An 11,195-nucleotide genomic window follows, 5' to 3' on the forward strand; every position below is an offset into this window, starting at 1 on the left:
ATCACTAGAATCACCAACCTCGGAGACACAGTAACAAATCGGGATTCTCTTCAATACGCTCGCAATGTCTTTCCAATAATTTTAGACTAGACATCCATAGTAGATTCTTTCTACATCTTTAAGGATCATGAGGAAAGTAACTTAGAAAGTTTGTTTTCAATTTTAAAATTACACGAAACTAGATGTGCGAGTCTAAGAAATAAAAAAGAGCCAACTCAGAACCGACTAAGAATTAGACTCTTCACTCACTCGGATTAAGAAGCGTATATGGTAAGGAAGTTCAAAAAGTTTTTTTAGATCTAACAAGTTTAATGAGTTGCAGGCCAAGAAAAATCCAAGAGGTAAATGAAAGATCAAATGCTATAATTGTGATGAAGAATAGCGCATCAAGGATGACTGCTCGAAGCTGAAAGGAAGAAGAAAAATAAAGGGCCAAGCAAATCAAAGCACAAGAATCTGAAGACAACATGGGATGAGTCATCATCAGAATCTAAACTGGAGGAGTATGTCAAACTAGCACTAATGGCGAGCCACCAAGACGAGATCATCGATAAAGAGGGAGCTACATCTGAAGAAAGCAACAATAAAGGAGGAAAGTCATACTTCAAGACTGATATGATAAGTGAAGAATTTCTTCCTCCAAACCAATTTTACGAAGGTATAAAATTAATATCTAGATTAATGTACAAACTCAAGTCTAAGAATAATAAATTAAAAAAGGAAAATATAAATTTGAAAACCATCTTAGTCAAAGTATGTCCACTAGAAAAATTTAATAAAGTTAAAAAAGAAAATACAAAATTAAAACAACAAATAGAATATCTTAAAAATTCTACATATTCAAATTTTTCACAAAAATCCAAATTCTAGAAATTATGGTGGACTTAACTAGTACTTACAAAACCATAGGGGACAAATAGTAAAAGTAAATAGAAAATTTATTCCTAGAAAGTATTTGATAAATCCAGTAGGAATAAATAATGCTTATTCAAAATTAATTTAATTTTTATGCATGTTCCAAATATAAATTTAGCTTAATTTTAATATTTCTTGCAAAATTTAATTGTTTCATACATATACTATTTATAATTTGAGTTGAAAATTTTTTTTGTGCAAAATTATCTATTTACAGAAATATTTTCAGAATTTTTTGTTTGTTATATTTATTTTTAAAATTATTCTTTTTAGAAATGAATTTTTATGATTACAAATACTTAGAAAATTAATTTTTAAAAAAACAATAATTTTTTTGAGTTCATGAGTTATGTTTTCTGTTAGAATAAAACTTTTCATAATTTTTTTAATAATTATCTGACATTTTATAAATTTTTTATCAAAAAAATGTTACTTAATATTTAAAATTATTTGGGAGATTAATTTTGAAAATTTTGTTTTTTTTGGAAAGTTACCATTGACTTTTGAATGTTGAAAAAATTAGCCAAAGTTTTTTGGACTCCAATACTATTTTTTAATATTTTATTTTGGAAAATAACTTTATCTATTTAACATATTTGTTACTTTTAAAATACAAATATTTTGTACATGAAATTTTTACCATGTCTTCAAATACCTGTGATTGTAATTAACAAAATTTTTCAATATTTTTCAACACTTTAAAATAATTTTTCAATTATTTTTTCAAAATCTTTGGACTAAATAATTAAAAATTATATCTTTAAAAATTAATTTCAGTAAGTAGATATATAACTGAAAATTCTGTTTTGTATCCCAAGCAAAATTTCTAATTTTTTTTAACTATTTTTTATATTTTCCTCAATAAGTTTTTTTTGATGTGGTCAAAGGGGAGTAATATAGGGATTAAATTAAGGAAAAGTTTTTTATAATTTTTTTTTCTTATTACACAATTCATACTTTAATTGTTATTTTATTTTACAAAATAAAATATTATGTCTTTGTTTTACCCTAATTTTAACTTGGATTGATGCACATCAAAAAGAGAGAGATTCTAAGTATCCCTGGGATAGTTTTAATATAGTCAACCGAGTTAAGTTAGGTCTTTTGTGTCTGATCCTTTGTCTAATTGTGCAAGAATTTAGGAACACAAGAAATCTAGTGGAAAATGTCGGTAACGAGAAGGATTACACGAGAAGTGAGTTGACGGGCTCGGTGCATTGGAGGAACGAGGTGCATCTGAAGAGTACACCAATGGACAAGAAGGACGCGTGCGGTTCTTCCGAAGGATGAGAAGCCGGAGCAGAAGACTGCTCGAGAAAAAGGCCAGAGTTGGATTCGAGTGAGCTTAACTTTTGATGGCTAGAGAATCATCCAAGTGACCAGAGCAGTAGCCAGAGAAGTCAACTTAAAGTTGACTTGTCCAGGTGTCTGGACCAGTTCGGGCGCTCAGATCTATCCGGGCGCTCGGACTTGTCCGGGTGTCCGGACGTACTTAGGCGGTACAGGCACCCTTTCAGAAACATTGCATTGGGGATATAGTTTGGGTCCAGGTCAGCAACACTCTAGGCTCCTAGAGTAGTCAAGGCGCTCAAGTACCAATAAAGACTTATCAGCAAGTTGTTGAAAAGCTGTTGTGAAGCACATAAGGTGCACTGGGGCACCCGAATCTGCTCTAGGCACCTGAACTACCACGTTAGCCAATGGATAAATTTGATCAATAGGTTATAAATAGAGTCATGGTCCTAGGAGTTTAGTACAACTCTAAATGATGAATACTGTACTTTCATTTCAAGATTCTGTAGTTTCATCTCTATTCTTAAACGTTGTAAGAGGTTACTCTACCTTTAACAAAGGAGCTTGATAGTGCGCTTTTATCTACCTTGGATTAACAACCTTTCTCGTTGTAACCAAATAAAATTCGTTGCCTCTTATTATTTCAATTTATGTTTTTATTATTCAACTAACTTGAGTTCGTCTTTGCTAAGAATGATAGCAAAATAATTTGATTTTAATTCTAACTTGCAGGTAATTCACCCTACTCGTGTCGGCCCTCATCGGGACCTATAGTAGCAATAGGACTTGCATGAATGAAACAACAGAAGAGAGATGAATCGATGAGAGAAATTGATTTTTGCTCAGTCGACCACGAGGCTCTTTTTATAAACTTTTTATTCAATCGACCGAACCTTTTTTGATTGACCAATCTCCAGAATCTAACTAGCTTCGTGTCTAGATTCATAATCTGCTGAGATCGTATCTGTTGGATCGAAAGTGCTAGAGGGGGGGGGGGGGGGGGAATAGCCCTCGTGGCTTTCACTATTTTCAAATTCATAAATTGTATGAGTTTAAGCAGCGGAATAAAGAAAAAGGGGACAAAACACTACACAAGGACACGAGGAGTTACTTGGTTCGGAGCCTGTGGCGACTCCTACTCCAAGGCTCACGATCGTTGATCGCTTCCGGTGGGCAACAACTATAAGCTCGAAACAATAGTACAAATTAAGATTTACAATGAGTGCGAGAATGTAAATTATACCGAACGACAGATTCTAAAAAAGCGGAGCTACGGGTTGTCGGAAGGTTGCTGCAGTACTTCGGGATGAACTTGTTAGCTATTGAACGTAGAAGGATCGCTTGTTAATTCTTGATTTTAGTGCTGCTCGAACCCTCCTTATAAATAGTGACGGAGGCGCCTCCAAGTCTGTCCGAGGCACCTCCAGGCCGCTGAGTCGCACGCGTGGATCAGCTCATCGCACCTTATCCCATTGAAGGCGCCTCCAAGCTGCTCCAAGGCGCCTCCAACGCCTGGTCCAAGGCACCTCCAACTTCCTCCGAGGTGCCTCCAGCTTCTCTAGACAGCTGGCTTCGGCTAGCACTCGAGGCGCCTCCAAGCCCCATGGAGGCGCCTCGGACACTGTTCATCCGAGGCTAAGTGTGCTTCTTTGTTCCTGCAAAATGTGTTAGTCCTAAACACAAACCCTGCAAAACAAAGTTAGCACAGAAACAATATGATAGATATAATTGACAGTCATCGAACTGTCCGGGTCTGACTTCGGATTTCCAACCGGAAACCTTAGGTTGACCCGACGCCTACTATTCCCTCTACGGGGAACGCGTCCTCACCTACTCCACTCAGGAGATTTACCTGTTGCCAGTGTGATCCTCCAGATCGACTGGACTTTTGCTCAGCGTTCGAAGCTTCCGGACTTTCTGCTGGACTTCCGCTTCCTGGCTAGTCCAGTCTTTCACCTGGTTCGCGACACCAGGACTTTCCACCTAGGGTTACCCCCCTAGGACTTTTTCCTGAATCTCTCGACCCGCCAAGACTTTCCGCATAGGGTTACCACCCCCTATGACCTAGGGTTACCACCCCCTAGGGTTTTCCACTTGCATAACCACAGCTAGGACTTTCCTGAAATACTCAATTAAGTACGTTAGATCACAAAACAACTTAACTTTGAATTCCTTTGCCATTATCAAAACAACGGTCGATCGTCGGATGCTTCCCGCACCAATAATCTCCCCCTTTTTGATTATGGCAATTGAAATTCAAAGCTAAGTAAGATAGATGCATAAAGTTTAAGTAAGCAAACTTAATAAATTTTAAATGTCAGCATGGTTAAGCTAAAACTTAAACTTTGGCAGGCTCCCCCTTAATGAAGGTTTTCTTTATAAATAAAATTTTTCTTTTGAATTTCCCTACTCTCCCCCTTTGCCATTTATCAAAAAATAAGCACGTTTGAAAAAATCTTAACTTTTCACGAAGATTTTAGGAAAAAGATAAGAGGAAAAAAGACTAAGTAAGGATTCTTTTACTTTGTATTAAAAGCAACATTTCTTGTAAATCAGATTCGCTAAGTAAAATAGTTTGAGCTCGAAGTTGGTTTTCTAAAACTTTATCAATTAATTTTGCTAGAGAAAGATTTTTCTTTGTAACATAGTAAAAACTATAGTTTCAAGCATTTTCTTTTAAAAAGTCCTTAGGACACTTAGCTTTTTATAATTCATTATAAAAGTCTTAGCTAAGTGAAATCAAAGTCTAAAGATCAATTTTTCTTTCAACTGAGTTTAAAAGGCTAATAAAAAAGTGGACTTTGAAATATAACTTTAGCCAATTTTGAAGCCTAGTTGAATTCTTTGAAAAACATGTTTTAGAATTTGAAAAGCATCTTGGAATACTTTGAAAGTCTTAGCTAAATTTTGAAAATCTGTTAGAAAGTACTTAGCTAAATTTTCAATAGTTATTAAGGGAGAGATTTGAAAGACTTAGCTAAATTCAAAAAAAGCTTTGTTGACAAATTTTAAAAGGACTTTTAAGAATGACTAAGGATAAAAAGAACAAAATGATTTTTGAAAGGAAATTTTTGGAAGTAATAAGCTAAATTTTGCAAAAACTTAGCTAAATTTGAAGGGATTTTTCTTTTAGACGAATAGTCAATTTAAAACTTTTTGAAGGCAAAAGAGGAGCTTAAAGCCTTAATGTCCAAGCATGAGTTGAGTTTGATTGATTGTAAATTAGCTAATTTCTTTAGGTAAGGTATCAGAGCCCTAATGTTCAAGCCTGAGTGAACTCAAAAATTTAAAAGTCAGGCACTTAGGTTAGCAACCACATGTCTAACCATTTAGCTACTAGCTGATTACCTAAAGGGCAACAGCTTTCACTTAGTTAGTCAAGTTAAGTTAATAGATCCAGCTAGATTTGACTAGGGCTGGATGACTTGACTTGATTACTGTTAATTAGGTGTTTAACGCCCAGACTCATATTGATGCACAGATATAAGCATTCTTGAGTCCAGGCTGTACCCTATGCATCTCACACTATTCTATGTTTTTCAAGCACAATCAAGGTACACCTAGGTATTTATGAGATGCTCTAGCTGAATTCTAGGGGAACATGATTTCTAAGATAGAGCCTAGGCTAAGTCTAAATTTTGAAAATCTAGCAAAGTTGGGATTTTGAAACCATTTTTCCTAGAATTTTCAAAACAATTTAAAAGGTGTTTATAAAACCATACTCACAAGTTTTGAAAACAAACAAATAAAATATTTAAAAATAGAAGTAAGAAACTGATTTGAAAGTCAAAAACTATTCTACCCAACACATTCTTATTTGCCTTCTAAGTGCACTGAACTCAAGTTTAGGTAAGGGTATTGTAAAAATGTCAGCTAAGTTTGATTTGGACTCAACATAGCTGAGTACAATTTCACCCTTAGCTATATGATCCCTTACAAAATGGTGTTTTACCTCTATGTGTTTGGTCCTAGAGTGGTGAATTGGATTTTTGGTTAAATTAATTGAACTCACATTATCAATTAAAATTTTTGTATTCTAGCTGGTAGTCTTTTAGTGTATGCATCATCCATAAAAGTTGGGAAGCACATTCTCCTAGGGCTATATATTCAGCTTCAGTAGTGGATAGAGCAACACAGTGTTGCTTTATGCTTGACCAACTTACTAGGCACTGACCTAGAATTTGACAACTACCACTTGTGCTTTTTCTATCTAATTTGCACCCGGCATAGTTTGAATCAGAATAGCCAAAAAGGTCAAGGGTGCAAGTTCTAGGATACCAAAGTCCCACATTTAGGGTGCCCTTAATGTATCTAAGTATCCTTTTAACATATGTTAGGTGTGACTCTTTTGCACAGGATTGGTATCTTGCGCACATACCTACTGTAAATAAAATATCGGGTCGACTTGCAGTCAGGTAGAGTAGGCTACCTATCATACTTCTATAGTACTTTGGGTCTACTGGTTTTTCTTCTGGGTCAGAATCAATGTTGCTATTTGTTGCCATTGGAGTGTTTATAATTTTTGAGTTTTCCATGCCGAATTTTTTAATTAGTTCTTTAGCATATTTGGTTTGATAAATATAGATTTCATCTTTGGTTTGTTTAATTTGTAAGCCTAAGAAAAAATTGAGTTCCCCCACCAAACTCATCTCAAATTCGTTTTCCATTAAATTAACAAATTCTTTTAAAAGTTTAGTGTTGGTTGAGCCAAAAATTATGTCGTCAACATAGATTTGAGCAATAAAAATGTCTTTTTCTATGGTTTTGACAAATAGGGTCTGATCTATTTGACACTAGTTAAAGCCCTTGGATATTAGGTAATTAGATAACCATTCATACCATGCCCTAGGTGCTTGTTTTAGTCCATATAAGGCCTTTTTTAGTCTAAATACATGGTTTAGATGATCTAAGTGATAGATCGGATGAGTACGATAGAGGGGGGGGTGAATATCGTACTCTTTTAAAACTTTTCTTTTACTTTTAAATCAGAATCGTGCAGCGGAAATAATAAACGAGACAAGATTATTTACTTCGTTCGGAGCCTAGCTCGACTCCTACTCGAAGGCCCGCGGTCCTTGACCGCACCGATGGGCAAAGCACTATAACTCTTCTTTCCGAAACCCTCGGAAAGAAGAGTTATAGTGCTTTGCCCATCGGTGCGGTCAAGGACCGCGGGCCTTCGTATATGAAACATCCCAAGTTTTTTTTTTCTTTCTTTCCAATCTCTATCAACAACTACGATTTGAATGATCACATTGCAGAACCATAACGGAACTATCATAACCAATAGACAAGACTGTATCAACAAATGTGTATCAATAATGACAATAACCCCTCAACATTTCCCCACCCGAATGACAAAGAAAATGAAAATCTCTCACGGTAGATCTCGTGTGCACTGCACTCCCGGACAACGGACAGAACTATGCGTCCATCCCGCCTCCTCGACTACTCCGTCCGTGGGCCTTCCAGCATATCTTGGAAGTCATCCTCACCTGTAATATAAATGTGGTGAGTCTACGACCCAGCAAGTACATACCAATATGAGTATAAAGATATCCATAAGATAGTAGAAGTAGCAACTAGAAGCCTTTTAAAGAATACATAGCCCAACCAGGTATGACATAAGAAAGATATAACATGCAACAGTGTTCCTACATAGCTAATAAGGTGAATATGTCACATATCCGGTAACCACAATTAGAGCCAGTCAACAGTCCCATGAACCTAGAGGTACCTCGTAGAGAACATGCATCCAGTCATATAGCCGAAGCTAACCATATATAATTTACCAGTCAAGTTTGGATGGGCCCTCCCCGGAGCTCATCCCGGGTCACCCATCCCGTACTGCTACCACATATGCTCATACTCATCCAATTAGCTATATAAGAAAACATAATATATCCGCGCTATACTGTAACAATCTATCACGCATATCCATTTCATTCATTCAGTAATCATTCCCATTCATAGAGACCTTTCCATTTTCGAATCATACGTAACATAAAATACACAATATAAATCATGCGTAACAAAATTGAGAAACGATCACAATATAATCATACATATCCGTATAAGAACAGACCACAATGTAAGATATACAAAACCAATAATCGGAACACCAAAGAAATCCGAAGAAAAGAAAACACCTTACAATGGCAAAGGAAATCCGAAACCTTCACATGAAACTACAGTTAACCTGAGAACCAAACAAGTGCGACCACAAAACGAGCAGAACACCATCCACAACAATCAATTTCCAAGCAAAACACACTAAAACCTCAGCTAACCAAAGCCACTGGACACTTCAAGCTAAATCCGCAAGAAAAATCCATGGCAATTCATTCCAAATCATTCCAGCATTTCATGAAAATTAGAGAAATAAGAACAAAAACATAGTATCTCCAATCCGTGCCTAAAGCACTTGTAACCTATCCAAGTCCTTCAAAAGCAGCAGAAATCATAACATCATCGATCCCAAGCTAAATCCGGTACTTAAATCAAGTATATCAAAGTAACGGAAGATCACAAGTAGGGAAGCTAACATGTAGTCATATAGGAAGATCACAAGCATACACAATTTTATACAGCACTAACCACAACAGAACCACATCAATCTACAATGACTACACCCTATCATCTACTTGATTAAACCACCAATTTGAAACCCAATCGATAGAAACCCAAAAAAATCACAAATGCAGAAATCTCCAACCAATTAATACCATTTTGAAAATCTAGAACCCATCAAGTACTTGTAACCGCCATAGCAAATGTATTAAAATCTGTTGGATCAATTACGAAAAACCTTGATTATCATAAAGGCAGATCAACCCCGCATTAAAACCAAACAAGTCCACAACTACCGGAGTAGAGCAACGTCGAATTAGTTCTACATATTCTAAACCAATCCAGCAATGCTGCACATGAAATCCAAAGGATATGGCAAGAAACCAAAACGAAACAAAGAATTGCGAAGCATCCACTACCCACCAAGTTCACCCGTCCTGTGAACAGGTACAAATAGAGAACCCGATGGAAACCTGAGAAATAGCATAGAACCTCAAAGAAATCGTATCAGCAAGCCTAACCATAACTAAACGACATTGAGACCACAAATCGAACCGCCAACCCGCTGTAATCGCAAACCAAATCAAGAGTCCTCACGATATCTCAAGATCGGCTCAAATACCTCACGGAAACCTTAAACCAAATTTAGAACTTCTCAAGAAACTCAACCACAACTCATTCCACATTTGATATCTCAGTCAAACATTTAAACAAACAAGTGTCACACAGAAAAAAAAACTCGAAACATCATCTTCATGGAAGAATTCGTATCCAAACTCAATCACTGCCTATCGAACACCAGAAGAACCACAGGAAGAACACTCCGAGGAAATTGAACTCCATCAAAACAAAACGCACCGGTAAGAATCCAGAAGCAATGCAAATCGAGCAAGAACATCAACGGAACCTCAAGCCGAATCACAACTCTACAGGGAAGAAATCAATCGCAAACTATACGACCGATCTGATCACATAGAAAAACATTTCACAACTTCTACGTTCCTATCCCATACCTCATAGATCTCCCAATACCATAAGGATATGAACTTGCCTTTCTCTCCCTCATACCACCGCTCGAAGCTCTCACCGAGGCTTTAGCGCCGTCGAAGAGGCCGTTTCCAGAAGCTCGTCCGCGTGTAGTGGCATCTGATCGAAGCTTTAGGGCACGGTGGGAAGCACCGTTCGGAGGTTATGTCGGCGACTTTGGGAAAAATCGCGAGGAATCGGCCGAGAGATGAATACCTAGGTTTAATATTCCTACCCTTAAGTTAATTAAGCTAAATCAACTCCCAACCTAACCGAGTATCATATGCTTTCCATCAAATTTAATAATTATATCCCCTTAAAATATGTCATATAAATTTAATTAAAATTTGAAATTTTTTTCTAAAATTCATAGAATATTTCGCAAATAAATCCTTTAACTTGCGCTTGTGTGACCTTAGACAGTTTCATAAATAAATTCTTTAATTTCGCCCGTGGGTCCTTACAGTATAGATACAAAGATGTTTAAGATAGTAAGACTCCTACTATCTTAAATGAATTTAAGTGCAATACAAAATAAAAGATACCGACAATAGATTTGAAAGTCGAAGCTCGGTCGGCACTATCGGAATGACTTGCAGAGTTGATGAAGCACGAACAACTTGCAGAATAGAACTTGAGTTGATCAGAAAGTCTTATCGTAGCCTCTGACTTCGAGCACTTTTTATAAGTTCCTTGAGCGTTCGGTCGACCGATCCCTCTGTTCGGTCGACCAAACCTGACTCCATTCCTTCCTCGCCGAAAATAGAAGCTGGCTTGATCTTTTGTAGTAAATGCTCATAAATGGTTCGGTCGACTAGACCTATTTTTCGGTCGACCGAACAGTCTATTTCCCTGTTCGTCGAAATCAGCCGAGATCTTCATTAATGCTGCAATTAATTCTGATTGGATCGGTCGACCGGTCCTCTGGTTCGGTCGACCGATCAACCCTTTTCCCCTTTTCTGCTGATCGCTGCTGATGAGCTGTCTAGTGCTGAGTCTCCATGGTTCGGTCGACCGATCCTCTGGTTCGATCGATCGATCAAGCTTTGACCGGACTGAACTCTGTTTCGCTTGATCTGAACTGATCTCTGGTCTGAGTCAAGCTGGTTCGGTCGACCGATCCTCCTGTTCGGTCGATCGATCAGGCCAAACCTGCAAAATAGAGTTAAACAATATTCCTGCAAAACAAAGGTTTGAACAGTAATAATATATTATGCATGAGCAATATTAGACAATAGAACTATCTTGATCTAAACTTGGAAACCTTCTCGGTTTCTTCAGTTGGATCAACAACCTTAGGTTGTTCCCTTTGGGAACTCGACCTCATTGTCGCTCCTCCAGTTGCTTACCTTAACTTACCTGCCAAACATAGTCCTCCAGACCTGTTTGGA

The 11,195-nt window shown here is 37.0% G+C and overlaps 1 long non-coding RNA gene across 1 annotated transcript; it reads right to left on the reverse strand.

Moving 5' to 3' along the window:
• Positions 1–7,463: 7,463 nt before the first annotated feature.
• Positions 7,464–10,067, reverse strand: LOC122049049. Its single transcript, XR_006130794.1, has 2 exons — positions 9,792–10,067; positions 7,464–7,703 (listed from the first exon to the last, which is right to left on the reverse strand). It is a non-coding gene; the product is annotated as an uncharacterized LOC122049049 (long non-coding RNA).
• Positions 10,068–11,195: the final 1,128 nt, after the last annotated feature.

Source organism: Zingiber officinale, chromosome 2B, assembly GCF_018446385.1.
Source record: "Zingiber officinale cultivar Zhangliang chromosome 2B, Zo_v1.1, whole genome shotgun sequence".
Classification (NCBI taxonomy): domain Eukaryota; kingdom Viridiplantae; phylum Streptophyta; class Magnoliopsida; order Zingiberales; family Zingiberaceae; genus Zingiber; species Zingiber officinale.